Here is a 16,480-nt window from a genome sequence, read left to right on the forward strand (position 1 = left end):
TCGATAAGCCCGTCTTTCTCCAGCTTTGTCTCCCACTTCTTTTGCAACTTGTAGACGACGCTCATGATAACTGATAGCCTTATGAAAATCGCCTAATATCTGATAGGCATTGCCAAGATTTCCATAAGGCCGTCCTTCTCCAGCTTTGTCTCCCACTTCTTTTGCAATTTGTAGATGACGCTCGTGGTAACTGATAGCCTTATGAAAATCGCCTAACATCTGATAGGCGTTGCCAAGATTTCCATAAGCCCCTCCTTCTCCAGCCTTGTCTCCCACTTCTTTTGCAATTTGTAGATGACGCTCGTGGTAACTGATAGCCTTATGAAAATCGCCTAACATCTGATAGGCATTGCCAAGATTTTCATAAGCCCCTCCTTTTCCAGCTTTGTCTCCCACTTCTTTTGCAATTTGTAAACGGTGCTCATGGTAACTGATAGCCTTATGAAAATAGCCTAACACCTTATAGGCATTGCCAAGATTTCCATAAGCCCGTCCTTCTCCAGCTTTGTCTCCCACTTCTTTTGCAATTTGTAAACGACGCTCGTGGTAACTGATAGCCTTATGAAAATCGCCTAATATCTGATAGGCATTGCCAAGATTTCCATAAGCCCGTCCTTCTCCAGCTTTGTCTCCCACTTCTTTTGCAATTTGTAAACGACGCTCGTGGTAACTGATAGCCTTATGAAAATCGCCTAATATCTGATAGGCATTGCCAAGATTTCCATAAGCCCGTCCTTCTCCAGCTTTGTCTCCCACCTCTTTTGCAATTTGTAGATGACGCTCGTGGTAACTGATAGCCTTATGAAAATCGCTTAACATTTTATAGCCAATGCCAAGATTTCCATAAGCCCCACCTTCTCCAGCTTTGTCTCCCACTTCTTTTGCAATTTGTAAACGACGCTCATGCTAACTGATAGCCTTATGAAAATCGCCTAACATGTGATAGGCATTGCCAAGATTTCCATAAGCCCGTCCTTCTCCAGCTTTGTCTCCCACCTCTTTTGCAATTTGTAGATGACGCTCGTGGTAACTGATAGCCTTATGAAAATTGCTTAACATCTTATAGGCATTGCCAAGATTTCCATTAGCCCTTCCTTCTCCAGCTTTGTCTCCCACCTCTTTTGCAATTTGTAGACGACGCTCGTGGTAACTGATAGCCTTATGAAAATCGCCTAAGCCACGATAGGCATTGCCAAGATTTCCATAAGCCCGTCCTTCTCCAGTTTTGTCTCCCACTTCTTTTGCAATTTGTAGATGACGCTCGTGGTAACTGATAGCCTTATTAAAATCGCCTAACATGTGATAGGCATTGCCAAGATTTCCATAAGCCCGTCCTTCTCCAGCTTTGTCTCCCACTTCTTTTGCAATTTGTAGATGACGCTCGTGGTAACTGATAGCCTTATGAAAATTGCTTAACATCTTATAGGCATTGCCAAGATTTCCATTAGCCCTTCCTTCTCCAGCTTTGTCTCCCACCTCTTTTGCAATTTGTAGACGACGCTCGTGGTAACTGATAGCCTTATGAAAATCGCCTAAGCCACGATAGGCATTGCCAAGATTTCCATAAGCCCGTCCTTCTCCAGTTTTGTCTCCCACTTCTTTTGCAATTTGTAGATGACGCTCGTGGTAACTGATAGCCTTATTAAAATCGCCTAACATGTGATAGGCATTGCTAAGATTTCCATAAGCCCGTCCTTCTCCAGCTTTGTCTCCCACTTCTTTTGCAATTTGTAGATGACGCTCGTGGTAACTGATAGCCTTATGAAAATCGCCTAACATCTTATAGGCAATGCCAAGATTTCCATAAGCCCGTCCTTCTCCGGCTTTGTCTCCCACTTCTTTTGCAATTTGTAGATGACGCTCGTGGTAACTGATAGCCTTATGAAAATCGCCTAACATCTTATAGGCAATGCCAAGATTTCCATAAGCCACTCCTTCTCCAGCTTTGTTTCCCACTTCTTTTGCAACCTTGGATGAATGTTATTGCAAATGTTCTTCCGGTCCTTGCCCGCAGTTTATAACTAAACTATAGAAAAAAAAATTAATCATTTCGGGATATCCTTCTCTCCAATTTGTTTAAGGCTGGTTTTCACCAATGACGGAGTCGAAGTGGTAAGAGCATTTCTGTTCGAGTGAAAACTGAATATCGGAGTCGACTCCGACTCCGACTCCGTTGTAAAAGAAAACCAGCCTTTGGGTGATGCCTTATCATCGGCCGTTAAGCTTTCTACATAGGAGATTGATATTGTAGTGAAACAATTTATTAAAAATCGCCCGTCGCGGTTTGAGGATTAGTTTAGTGTTTAGTTTTATTTTTCCCCCCTTCTTCTACATTCCAAGAAGCACCATAACCTAAACATAGCCACTGCTGGTAGAGAAGAGAAGGGAGAAGGCAACAAGGTTCTTCTAAATGTTTTAGCATGCCTTTGGCAAAAGTGCTTCACATTACTGATGATTGGAAACAATTAAAAAGTCCCATTTATTGAGCATGACATGCAGAAACTACAGTGGGAAGCCATTGCCTAGGTTCTGCTATATGGTTACCAATGGGCAAATTACTTCCTAGTAAATGTGTTACATCTTTTTGTGGCCCTGTATCTTTATGGGGATGAAGTTATCACTTCAGAGACGTTGATATGAAGACTTAGCCAATTTGTTACTACAAAAGATAGAGAGGCATTGGACAAGTGCCTTGGCGATGATTTTAAACCTAATGATGAAGATGTCTTAGAATTTTTACATTATTCAAGTGTTTAAACCCTTTGCATCCTAACATCAGCATACTTTTTTCCGTACTGTTCTCTATGCATATCCTATGGTGCTGACAAAGAGAATTTGTTTAACAACCAAGAGCCTCTTTAGTTCGTGATCATTTCCTTTATTCTCATAATCTTAATGTTTGTTTTAGAGGGGATACTGATAGGAGAAAATGGTCACTAATCACTCTTAGAGATCAACTGGTGGAGTCCAATTCTCAAGATATTATGCTCTAAGGAAAACTTTCAGTCCCTCGAGACTAAAGCAAGCCGCCAAATTAATTAACAAGTTATTCAGAGCTGAAGAACCAACTGAAGCAGAACTGACATCCTTTGAACAACTGAAACGGTTTATAGAGTCACTGAATTGCAAATCTTTACCCAGGTTTCTCTGAATCTGCACTGGTAGTGATGTGATCACTGTACGTACACAACATAGACGTGCACTTTGCTCTCCTTGAAGGGCAGCATTGACGTCCTTTTGCCAGAACATTTAGACCATTGTTAGAACTTCCATCTACATATGAATCATACCAAGCACTGCTTGAGGAATTCACTAGTGTTATGAAAGAGGAACAAGCCTGTTTTGTAGTATTGTTGAGTATGGAATATGTCAACAATTTGAAATGAAAACTCGGAATGCTTTGAAATGAATACTTTGAAATTTGCTTCTTAGTTTTTACAATTTTCATTTCATGCATAACATTTTCATATTACTGGTATAAGGCTTTTTTTAACACAGAATACAAGTTACTGTTGATGACATTTTCTAAACTTTCCGAAAAAAAAAAGAATTAGGTCACAAATTTATATCTATTCAAATGTCATTACAGTTGTCACTGGCAGTTAGTTTGGTTACAAGTTAGAAAGCCTTTCGAGAGGAATGTAAAATATGTAAGTTTCAAGACCACAAACTCTAAATTAAAATTTTATCAGCTGATCTCTAATATCACTAAGACTTTAAGTAGTAAGTGTAAGTCGTCATAACATAACAAGATATTAAATTGTCAGCCCCTTGGAATGCGAAAACTCGGGGTAAAAGGTGAAATGTCGCTTTTGCTACCATTACGCGTCTTCTAGGAGATCAATGCCTGAATTTTAAATTGCACTAAATACTACATTGATTTCAGTGGACTACTTACACCACCAAATAAATGCATCTACAAAAGTGAAAATGGTTCGATGATAAATCAGTCAAAATAACAGCATCCATCAAGATTACATCAAAATTCAGGTGTCATACTTGAAGTTATCATTAAGGGTCAATTATACTGGTAACAGCCGTTAAAAAATGTCACTACTTTCATTTTAAACCTCCAGGCAAATCGTGAAGCATGAGAATTTTCATCCTCTCTTAGTGTTCGGTGCAATTTTGAAACTATTGAAAAAAATTATTACCATTTCATTATACAAGCTTCGAACACAACAGTATAACTTCAGTCTTATTCACTGGTTGATCTTCACAATGTTTTATGTTTTAATTGACACAGCGTCTGCATTAAACTTTCCTATGTGAGGGAGGGATAACAATTATCGTGTACAAGTACTTACATTATCATCAAAGGAAATATCAAAATAATTTTGATTAGACGCTGATAAATGTTAAATTCAATATTGAAACTTTCAATGATCGTCACAGTGTTCAGAAAGTGCTTAATTCCATTGTTTCCATCGTCAGAGAGAGGGTCAATCTTATTGTGTAATACTGTAAGCTGACTGTGTGACTCTGGCACAATAAACATTGTTTTCTGTTTCAATATCAGTCATAATCACAGTCAACCATCCTAATCAATTCCAAATGTCTGCCAATTTGTGCATTAGCCCCACATTTTAGATTGCCTGTAACATGAAAGTGCAGCGCTTGTTATCTGACCGCTTGCTATTTTTAAAAGAACCCATTTCAGCAAGTTATCCATTTCTAGGTTTGCAACATTAGACAAGCCGTTCTTGTGTAGTCAACCTAGAAAACATAGTAAGCGGTCAGATAACAGGCGATGCACTGCGGAGGTAAAGTGAGGTATTTTTATAGAGAATTTGACTGTATTTTTTTATTCCTAACAGCGGTCGTAAATATTCCCTCTAAGCAAACTCTTATAATTTCGCTATGACTGCTATTTCACAAGGTGATCATCTCACAGCTGGAGCTTGGGCTGCCTGTGGTTGGAGATTCCAAGGCATGTTCCTATACTTATCCAGTTTAAACTAGTCTCACGCAGTTGCTCGTTCATTTCTTTGTAATAATGTACGCCGGTCTCCCTCCTGAACTTGCAGAGAATGCCAATGGAATTTTTTCGTTTGGACAAAGGCATGATACATTTAAAATATCTGACGTCTTTCTTAATAAGACGACTAAAGACAATTCTAACAGCTCAAACAGGTTTGAAGAGGAATTTTGAGACAGTGATATGGCGATAAGCATTGTTGTGTATTCCTAAAGCTTTCTGGCACAGATTTCTAATCCTACATGAACAATGCGTGATAAACGAAAGTCCCTTTCAATGGTGCTCTTTAGAGAATCAACAAACTTTGTAAAGTATTCTGCACTAAGTTGCTCTGCCATTTTGAGAGAAATATTCCGCTTACTAGCTGTTGCTCACCGGCTCAGAAAAAGTAATCGATAATCTCGCATAGTGATTTCTTTTTCTCACGCAACAATTTCTCATTCTCAACAGTTAATATTTAATTCTCAGTACATTGCTACATCAGTCTTTTTCTCGATTAAGGTTTTATCATTCTCGATGGGTAATTTAAAATATCGCATAACAGTTCTTCATTCTCGTACAGTGATTTCAATTTCTAATGTAGTGGTGATGTAGGCTAATTTCAAATTGTTTTTACGACATAGTCTGGTAACTAATTATTAGCACCAAGCTGAGGCTAAGGGGCGCTTATTTTGAAAGCAAGATCGGAGTGACTGTAAGTCGAATATGAAGTTTTGTGCCATTTCTGTGTGCAAAAATAACTGAAAGGTCGGACCTCAACTTTTCCGAATTTTCAGGCGAAGAGAGTCTAAGAAAGAAAGGAAGCGCCTACTGTCGTCGCGCTGATAAGGAGTTCACGTCCATCAAGAACTTGCATATATGCTCCGAACACTTTAAGACTAAAAAAGTCGTGAAGACACTTTCTGGAACTAAAAGGTTAACACACGGCACGGTTCCAACAATATTTAATCAGCTTACAGTCCGTAGAAGTCCAAGTCAACGCGAAAAAAGGTCGAATGAGCGGAGAAAACGAAAACGCTAACGAAGACAGCAAAGGAGTACTTCACGCCCAAATCCTGAAGTCTGAAATACCGGTGAAGTCATGAGTCCAAAACTTCAGCAAAAATGGATGGGGAAGTAATTTTTCTCCTGGCAACGTAATCAACTCGTCGCATTGCTCTGTTTTCTTCTCAAGTTCAGGAACTTTTATTTCAGCTGCGTTCTTGCAAAGCTCTAGCAGTTCTGCCCTTTTCCTACTCTTACCATTTACAGAAATTTGAATACCCCTTTCCTTTAAGAATTTCCGTAGCTCAGGAACTTTCACATTTGTGAAGAAGGCATCATTCCCTGCCATGTTGAGACGACTCCTATTCCCCTCAGCCTCGACTTGATGCTAAAAATCAGACTTACTCGAAAAATAATTCGAAACTAGCCTATTAAAATCTCACATATCGATCACTGAAATTCGATAGGTAGTTTTGAACTCAACTCAATTTTGTCATGTTTGGCTTGCAACATTAAGGAAAGCTACGTTTTTTCTTGGGGGGTAGGGCTGGGGCCTCAGAGGGGAAGGTTATCAGTAAAAGTGAGCACCTAAAGGGGAGGGTCATACCTTTCTGTAAGCAATTCAAGCTAAGGGACACACTTTTTCCAGAATTTTTAAACGAGGTCTTTTGTGATGTGCTTTCCATTTTACTTATAGTTTAAGTTTTTCTTTTCACCTACTTTGATTTAATTTGATGTTTTGTTATCGCTTCGATGTTGCATTTCTACATTTATATGCCATGACACATAGTTTTTTCTCGGAGGACTCGTGTCCTTTTCCATCCGTATCGAGGTGCACTAGACTCAGGTATCGTTTCTTCAGCCTTTTGCTCCTGTTGAGTATCCGCTGCCTGAGTTTCTACTCGATCAAACAATACGCTCTACCCTGTTACTGTCAGACTCTGAATTGGAGTCAGAGGCTGGCTGAAAGTTGTTCTGACTGTCCTCCACAATAGAAGTCCAAATCGTACTGCCAATACGTGCCTTCACCACCCTCACTTTCTCATCTCTCTTTCCTCTAAATGCAATAAAGTTCAAGTTTACCTACTCTAAGGGATGGCGACTGGTTTCTGTGATAGAGATCTTCCTAGTGAATGTCATTGTAGCCCTGTAGGGCCAACACTTTTTTTTGGAAAAAATACCAAAATTCTCCAGCCACCCCCTTCCAAGAAGAAACGTACCTTAATTCTTTTGGATCGATGAGAGCGACATCGCACCGAGCCTCATCTTCGCGCTTTAATTTCGGTATTAGGTCATTGAGCCGTGAGAACTCGGATTTACTCAGTCCGGCCGATCTACATTACAGAGAAGTACCAAGTCTTTCAATACCTTTGTATATTCTTGTGGTAACAGAGAAAGTTTGCGTCGCAAAATAAACTTCATTTGGACCGGGCTTAACCGATTGTAAATCAGAAACAGTGAACCAAAAAGCTGAATTGTCCATGGGATTCAATTTGTGCTATATTTGAAGCCGACAAACATTGGTTTAAACAGCTGCTATGAAGAAACTAAATATTTAAGCTGTGTTTGACAAAACAGCTTTAAAACATAATCTCAATTGACAATCTTATGTTCATTTTAAAGAATTAAGCTGCGGCTCAATTTAAATAGACGTAAGTATAGTAAGACGCCTAAAGGTGATTCCGTTGGATGCCTGGGAGCTACTAAGTGTAGCATTGAAAGAAATTGTGCAGTTACAGTGTACCATGATTAGTCATTTAGATCAGCCGAAGAAACCACTGTCGAAAATATTAGTGTTGAAGAAACCGTGACTGTTTTTGTATTTGAAAATGGCGAAGAGTCGCAGCTCAAAAACCTTTTTCTGAAACAAACTGCCACTCCATCTCCTAATCTCCTCGTGTTTCTCAGCGCCTGCTTCATTCCTCCTAAAAGCAACAGCTCGGTAAAAACAATTTCCATCCCCGCTGACAGACTTCTCTCCTTTGAGCCGTGATTTGTTTATCAAAAACGTCAATAAGTACGAAAACAGGCCGTATACGCTTTAATGCAACTCAAAGACTGTACTAAGTTATTTCCTAACGATTTGTAGTTAAGTTTGTGGTTAGAAAGAAATCGATTAAAACACCACAGCATGACAAATAAAATCAACTGCCTCCTTTATCTAATCGAAGAATCATGGCCAACTCGTGCAAAATGAAACATGGTTATGAACTTATAGATACAGGTCTTACTGCAAAGCAAGGTTGCTCTTATTTCAAAAGCCAAGGTTCCGGAAAATCACGAAGAGATCCAAAATTATGGTAACCATCCAACTCCGCAGAATAATTAACCTATATACAGCCGACAAAAACAGCAAAAAATAGTAACCTGCGTTTGTCGAATTTACTTTTGCAGAATTCGTTAAATTTAGCTGCTGGAATCCAAATCTTTCCTCGCCTGCACAAGCCAAACTCCACCATTCTCGAATCCTCAATATATCTTTGCATTGTAACGCAATGATCTTTGTTTACACGGTTTTCTCCAGCTTGTATCTGATATGTTTTTTGCCTCGGAACGAAAATACTTCACAACGTACTTAATATGACCGGTAGTTTTTTTGACTGAGTGAAATTATAGATATGCGGAAATGATTTCAATAGGTTTCCTTTTGTCAGATAACTATTTTCGTCCGCTTCTGATCAATCCAGCCGCCAATGTTTACATAAGATGAAAATCGATAAGATTTTACGTATTCCTATTGAGTAGCTTTGCAATTTGTCCATACAATGAAAAAGAAACACAGCTGGTTTTTCACCATGGTATGCCATACACATACCATGGAAGAAGGGAAAATTCCAAGCTACGAGCGACCGGGGGCAGAGGGAATTTCCACCTTCAGAGGTCGAAAAAATCGATTTTGACTAAACTGAATTCAAACATTCAACATAACGTTTCCATAAAATAATCCCGAAATCTTTAAAAGCAACCGATTTTTTTCGAAAAACGTATTTTTAAATGAAAGTTAATAAATTAGGAAGGTGTCATAATCTCGGACCTGGGCGCATCCCCTGGGCGAGTTTCGCGGCAACCGCTCACGTTGAGGCTCGATTTTCACTTAAATGTAATCCCATATCTTGTTTACATCGCGCACTTAAAAAAAATCACTCGTAGAAGCTCTTTGCTTGTGGAAAAATCTCTGCCAACGGAAAAATCAAGAGCGGAAAAAAGTCCTTAGTAAAAAAAAAAGAAAAAAGAAAAAAATGGCCCAAAGAAGAAAGAAAGAGTACCATTCTGTAAAGAAAAGAAATATTTCCTTTGTAAAAGAGACATGCAATGTCGGAGCTCCACGCTGGCGTCCATATTTCGAACAAAGAAGTCGCCGTCCAACCAAACTTTGCCATACATAATGTTAAAAACTTTATTTTTATATGTAGCCATAAAATGCTTTAAAAAAATACTGTATTTTACGATAGAAGCAAGCAAATAATCATAGAGATCTGCAGATTATTCTGAAATTTTTATTTAGCAGAAAGCATGAACAACGCGCTTGAATAATTTCTACGGAAAGTCTACGGGTCACGCAACAGATGTTAGTTTGGCGGAGTTCTGCATGGAAATGTTCAATGGCGGTAAGTGACAACGTCAACACTATTTTAATGCTATTTTCGGGATAGTAGCACAGTTCCTAGTTTGATGGAGCTATTGATATTTGCTCTCGAGCGAGAGCGCAGAATTTCTCGTCTGTAAAAGCCGAAGTTGTAGCACACTGGAACTTGTGATAATGTCAACCAAAACGCAGCGTGTGACTTTAAAATCCCCTGAAATGAGCAGTAATGACGACAAACGATCAAATTCTGGACTTATGAATGTTTTGTGCTGTACAAAAACCATATTTTCTGATTTCAGCAAATCTCCAGAGTAATAAACGACAGAAAAAGAAACGCTACGATTTTCCCATTAATTTTTCGCCTACACGCATCACTGTAAGCTTGAAATTCTCCATTCCTACGAAAAATCTTGAAAGTTCTTCAAATTTTTTAGCTTTCTTGATCAATCATCTTGTAAAGAGAGCTAAAAAATTTAGGTTTATTCAGTTAAGTGACCGCCTAGATCCAGAATTGCGTGACTGGTGTAGTTGAGAGAAGCTTGTCACAGTCGCAGATTTCAAAAGGCATTTAACACAAAAATACGGTAGTGCCTGGAGATTTTTTTTGATGGTTTTCAGAGATGAAATGATGGATTATAAGGAGAAATTAAGATTAGTGTTGTAGCTTTCTGGCAAGGGGAGATATTTGACCCCAAAGTTGTTAATATTTGGATGAATCGAAAAGAAAGGTCTAAGAACACAGTCGTTTATTTGCCTCTGTTGATTGATAAGCCGTCAATCAAATTGACTGATACTTGCGTCGGACATTTACTAAGGATGTAATAATATGTGTGCAAACCCTCAGAGTAATTGGTTAAATACCATGGCAGTGAAAGCTTCGTACATCTCACATACTTTGAAGTGATTTCCCTGGTGAAAACCAAGAAAAAGCGGGGGGTTGTCTATCTCCCCCCGGAAAAAACAAAAGCAGAAACTAATTTGTCTTTCTGAGTTTTGGGGTAGATCCTTTAAACTGGCCAAATTTCATTCAAATCGGTGAGATGGTATGTAGCACGACTGCCTAGTGCTCTCGTGGACACACTCTTAAGCTTTTTTCCTGTTCCTGGCTAGTGATACATCTCTTTAAGCAAAATGAGGTGAAAATATCCACCAAAAGATGGCAGACTAGCCCACTGTTTTATTTTTCCGGTTAAGCTCTAACTAACAGCTCTGAAAGCCACGCAATATTTTCAGCACGATTAAGTTTCATGTTTCTCCATGGTCGTGTCGTTGTACTAATTTTACTTTCAAACAAAATTTAAGGTCATGATCAATATTTACAGTAAACTTGCAATATGTGGTAGCTCCACTCTAAGCATGAAATATTTTATTGTAGAATAGTGCTAATGTTCATATTCAGTGTTTTCAAACCTGGAGAGCCGTATTGTTCGCGATTTTGATCTGTCTTGCCTTGAGGAACCTCCACAGCTAAAAAAAAACACAAAGGAAAATATCATTTGTCTTCCTCGAGCGCTTCAGCGATCAGTTCATTTTCCAAACTTATCGGTTGAAGCTCAAGTTAAACGAGACTCAATACAAAAGAAAAAAAAATCGGTGGTTTCTTTACACACCTTAATCTCTTCTAAGCTTCATTCCGTGATAATTTATGTCTTGCATGACAATCTTAAGTTCAAATTAAAGAATTTAGCTGCGGCTCAATTTGAATAGACGTTTGGTATAAAGGGAAATTCCTATTTGAAAGCGACCTGGGGCAGAGGTAGTTTTTCTTCTCTTGAAAATGAAACTTATGACTTTGATCACATAATCAATATTCCAGAGACAGAAAGAGGGATGCCCTCTCGATTGTGGTGTTTTGGGAGTTTTACCCGGCTTCTTTGGTTGTATTTATCCATTGCTATAACCGTAACCATGGTGAAATATTTTTAAAACTGAGTGAATGCGTAAACTTCAATACGAGTCAATGTGACTGTCTAAATGATCAAATCAAATCACGAACTTCTACACAATGTGAAACACATTTAGCTGCGTTAGACATGATTAACAGCCGATAAGAGAGAGATTAAAGCGGTAGATTTATAAAGACAAGCAACCTTTGGAAATATTACAACCACTTGATCAATATTACACGGCTTTCTTCCTTGAGTTCACGACTCTCTTAGTTTGTTCTGGAAATGGTTCACATGCAAGCATAGCGAGTCCCGAACCGAATTTTCCAAAAGTACGTCTCTTCCAAATGTTTTGACAATAGGTTAAGCGTTCTGAAGTTTCTCATCGACATTTCCGAGAAAACAAAAGCTAACGACCTCGCGCTCGAATGTTTATCCAACATCCCGGACCCTTAAGTTATATTCAGATTCTATTAAGCTTGGTCTTGCTTCACTTTTGCTATTTAACAGAATCACATACGACTATGTACACGATGATAGTTGTACTGAAGCAGGTTATTTGAGACATATTTACAACTCGGGGCATTACAAACAACGACTGTTATCAAAACATCTTCTAAATCGCTTCACCTAGTCTTACCTGGAACACAGAGGTTAGGATTCAACCAATCTGTTACTCAAATCTCGTGGGAAGATTCACCTACAGCTTAAGTTCCTTTCCTTCGGCAGAGGTGTGAAACTAAATGATTTTTAGATAACTGCAGAGCACTTTTACAAACGAGAAATTCGACGAGACGAGAGGCGGGAGGTCGATTAATCGCCTCGTTTGGGTTCCTGAAATTTGAGTATGTAATCGTGACATTCGCACAATTAAAATAATCACATGACCTTGACAACGGAAATCAAATTTCGCAACTGTCACGCGACTACTTGTCGAGGTCTTTGCCTTACTTTGTGGTTACGTTCCTCGAACCCCTATATTTATTCAGTGGGTAAATTTGATTCCTGTGTTATCTTGGTTAGATCGTTGTCATTTTCATGATTGTCTGAAGGTAAGTTAAAGCGACAAATTTTCCCACGATAAGAAACCTGTTTGCGACTCTGAGTCAGTGGATTAGAGACAAGAGAAGAACCAGGCGAGGTAAAGTTCCTGATCCCACGGCAACTTTTTCGCTCATTTCCATTAACCAAGAGCATGAAGAAAATTAAGGCCAACATCAGCCCTGCCCCCCTCCCAACCATTAAAAATAACTGGCGCATTTTGGGTAATTCCGCCCTTTTCTTGTTTTTAAGTTCTTCGCTAAATGCCTGACTGAGCCCACAGGCAGCCCAGGCTCGCACAGTTAGCCTTCATAACTATGCAAATATGATTATTACTTTAGCCGACGAGTGAAATACGAGGATTTGTCTGAGAATAAACTGTTGCATACTTAACCCAGAAATTTGAAATACTTTTGAACAAAGAACTTTACTTGCCTCTATATTGTTTACTCGTTTGAATTTTGAGAGTTTTTTTAAAGCTGATTTACGGCCGCATAAGTGGTTTTCAGTTCCCTCTCTTGCCTCTCTCAACGGCGAGCTAATCAGCCGCAAAGTAGCCTTGAAAATTCGAAAAAAAGCTGTTATCTTTTTTTTCAATAAAACGGAATCAAACTTTCAAGTTGAGAATGTCACTATTCCAATTCTTGAAGTTCCACAAAACAAATATGCCGAAACCTAACGATTACAAGCTCAGTGATTATGCAACTTCGTAAGAGGTTTTAAACGGAGGGGCCTATATCCGAGGGGGCTTATAAACGGAGGGGCCTATGTCCGAGGGGGCCTATAAACGGAGGGGCCTATATCCGAGAGGACTTGTGAAAGTAATAGACAAAGCGAAAGAAGCTAAGCGTTGATCAAAATACGTTTTGCAATTATTGGATTTTAATTAAGCTTCAAAACGTCAAAATTACTCAAACTCGTTTCAATACATTTGAAATAGAATTTAAAAAAAAAACTAGCAACACGAGCAAAACTGTAAGATAACAAAACTGAGGTTTAGACTTCCCCTTTGAAGTTCATCTTTCTCCTAGTATTAAATATTTTTCTTTTGCATTTTATAATTTATTTTTGTCCAAAGGTAGATTGGCATTTAACCTGAGGAGGAGCAGTTTACAGTGTTTATATCTTTGCAGTATTAATATATTAACAGAGTGTTAATATAGAAGCTTGGGCTTCCTGTGGTGTGTAAGGGTATAACTGGATTATTGTTCTCCTTTCTGTTACAAAAACCAACTGAGGTGAAATGAACCATAAATATTTTTAGTTTATTAGATAATCTTTCCAAAAGCTTGGAAAAGGGAGCCACAATAGGATATAACAAATCCTTATCAGCATCATACAGTGTAACTTCCATTTTGACATCTCAGGGACAGAAGATGGGGACACCGTGGCAGAAATATTACAACTTGTGGATTTCAGATTACAGTTAGCAAGTGACATAATTAGAATGCACAGGTTCAATAACAAGCCATCAAACTAAGATAAAACTTGACTTTTTTTATGATCATATGCCCAGTATTCTTTTTAATGACTGATCTTTCTGTGCTTCATGGGTTCAACTGCCCAGCATTTTAGCTTCTATTTCAGTCTTCAAATATAATCTCACTATTTAAATGAAATGTACACAGGACACAACATACTCAGTATGCCACGTAAGTCTCGTATATTTTTTATTAGCAGTAATCTTTTTAAGTTTCCACAAGCTCAAAAGTCTCCTCACTACATTTTTCATCCCAGACAAAAGGTGAGTGGATCTCCTGTGGCATTTTTTGTCTCTGAACTTTGCTGGAACAGGTGTGGTTGTCTCTTTTCAAGTTTCTACAATTAAATTTTCTTTGCCTGCAACAAAAGTACATCATCAAACAAGAGGGAAACTTCAGAGAGATAAAAAATTAAATACATGACAAATTTTTTATTGATAAGAATCCCTATTTTACTTACAACTTGTTCCAGAGGAAAAAAAAGGCCAGGCATACCAGGTTTTCTACTGATTAAACATTAACTTTCCCAGAACCTTTAACCTCAAATAGTGATGTGAATGCATGTGTATGTATGAAGGATTCTATAATAGCATTGTGCTTCTATGATTTCCTTGGCTGACAGTGTGTTCTTGCAGGAATTGGCACATGTGAGCACAGGGTGCAGATGGGAAATATATCTAACAGCGTAACAGTTACATGAGCATGACATCTTCCAAATATGATGAATTTTTTTTCGTTTTTTCTATTGCTAAATTCTATGAATCTAAGTTAATTTCACATGTATTTGTAAGGGAAATCCCATGAGCTTCCCTGAACAACCTGCTTCAGTATAACTATCATCGTGTAGAAAGTCGTATGTGATTTGGATAAATACCAAAAGTACATTCCTTAATTCAAAGGCATGAGTGATGTTTAGAAAGCATTGGTAATTGCACAAGCCACTCATACAAATTATGAGAAACCATAAATTTTTAAATGCAACAGCTGTTTATGCATTTTTATGTATGATATGTTCTAAACAAAATCTCTTAAAAATACTGCTCTTTGTACATTCCTGGTGCAAATTTCTCAAAACATTTTCAACCAGTTGGAAAATGCCTTAAGATAATTATAGGGCATGAAATGTTGCCTAATACAGGCACCAATGCAACTAAATTTTCCACTTTGGCGACCAAATCCTGAAAATTAGTCGCCAAATTGGCGACTGATAAATCCGCAGCAAACTTCCTTGCTAAGTTTGTTTCCAAAATGCAGCACATGCATCTCAATCGATAACTAGACGCCATCTTGGATTTAGGTGAGCTTGAACATTGCATATCATACATTCTAGTGTCCCCTTTGTAGCACGTTAAAGATCTTTTCCCTAACTTAATTTCTAGAATGATGACAGCGTAAAAAAAAGGTTTTGATTGTCTTTGAAAATGGTGACCAACTTTTTTTTTTAGAAACTTTTTTTTTCTAACAGAAAAAAAAAAAATTCACGCCCTAAATTATATTGTTTGATTTGATCATTCTTAGAGGGCAGAGGGTGATGGACACATCAAATTGTAATTTTTTTTTCTAACTACGACAAAGTTTAGTGTTGTTAAGTTATCCCTAGAAGCTTTAATTTCAAGCCAGTGTGCAGTATGGAAAACCTGTAACTTCAGTTACAGGTTATATCAAGTACCTTAGTAACTTATTTTTCAATTCATTTACACTAAACCAATCAGGAATGAAACATATTTTGTTTCAGTATATAATGAATATCATTAGATTACTTTAAAGGTAGTATTTGAGTTTAAGTAGACAAAGCATTAAACAGTCCTATGTCTGAGTGACTTGCTGTAGTCCATCTCTTATCTCAAGTCACTAATTTTTGCTGATGACAGTAAAATAAAATTGGGGAGGACAGTAAAATAAAATTGGGGAGAAAATAACAAAAAAGGACACCAAGAAATGACAATGAAATGTTAAACCCCATCCCTCTCTCACTGTAGGACAGTACCCACTGCATGATAAAAGTATGAACCTGATTACAGCTGACTAATTTGAGAGTATATATTAGAGTTTGAGAGAATATGTTTAAGTATGTAAGTATTCAAAATTACTTTTAAATTGTTTAAAATCATGATATCATACCTCCCAACTCAAAAACCACTTTTTATTTGACCCTTAAATTTTTCCCTTTGACCTCAGCTCAAGGAACAGTTGAGAGTCTTGGGAAAAGAAAACTAAGTTTTTCCCTTGAAGCCAGTCATTAACAAAGTTTGAAGTGAAACAAACTCTGGAAAAGTATGGCAAAGAATGCATTAAACTCAAAAAACCAAGACTTCCTTTTTATATCACCCCACTCTTTGTTGAGAACTTAGCCCCATTCACTGAGGTGTGCTGAACTACACTTAGCCCTTAACCTCCCAGAAGTGATTAACATGAAACTTCTCCCTAAAATATCCATACTTATATCTAGCAAACAGGTAATGAGAATATTCAAATTTCTCAGCTAAAAGTCACTTTCTTGATCTAACACCATGAAAATTCTTGT

General features: G+C 37.9%; 1 long non-coding RNA gene across 10 annotated transcripts in view; it reads right to left on the minus strand.

Moving 5' to 3' along the window:
* LOC149053008 (uncharacterized) overlaps positions 1-16,480 on the minus strand; it is a 101,629-nt gene that overhangs the window by 35,573 nt on the left and 49,576 nt on the right. For 5 of the 10 annotated variants that reach the window (XR_016188817.1, XR_016188813.1, XR_016188815.1 and 2 more), the window contains one exon: positions 13,958-14,314. This is a non-coding gene — a long non-coding RNA (uncharacterized LOC149053008). Of the gene's footprint in view, positions 1-9,439; positions 9,760-10,958; positions 11,016-12,074; positions 12,409-13,957; positions 14,315-16,480 lie in introns of those variants that run through there. The other 5 variants (XR_016188808.1, XR_016188810.1, XR_016188807.1 and 2 more) reach the window with 3 other exon arrangements.

The sequence above is a fragment of the Pocillopora damicornis genome, chromosome 1 (genome assembly GCF_964200805.1).
Source record: "Pocillopora damicornis chromosome 1, jaPocDami1.2, whole genome shotgun sequence".
Taxonomy (NCBI): Eukaryota; Metazoa; Cnidaria; class Anthozoa; order Scleractinia; family Pocilloporidae; genus Pocillopora; species Pocillopora damicornis.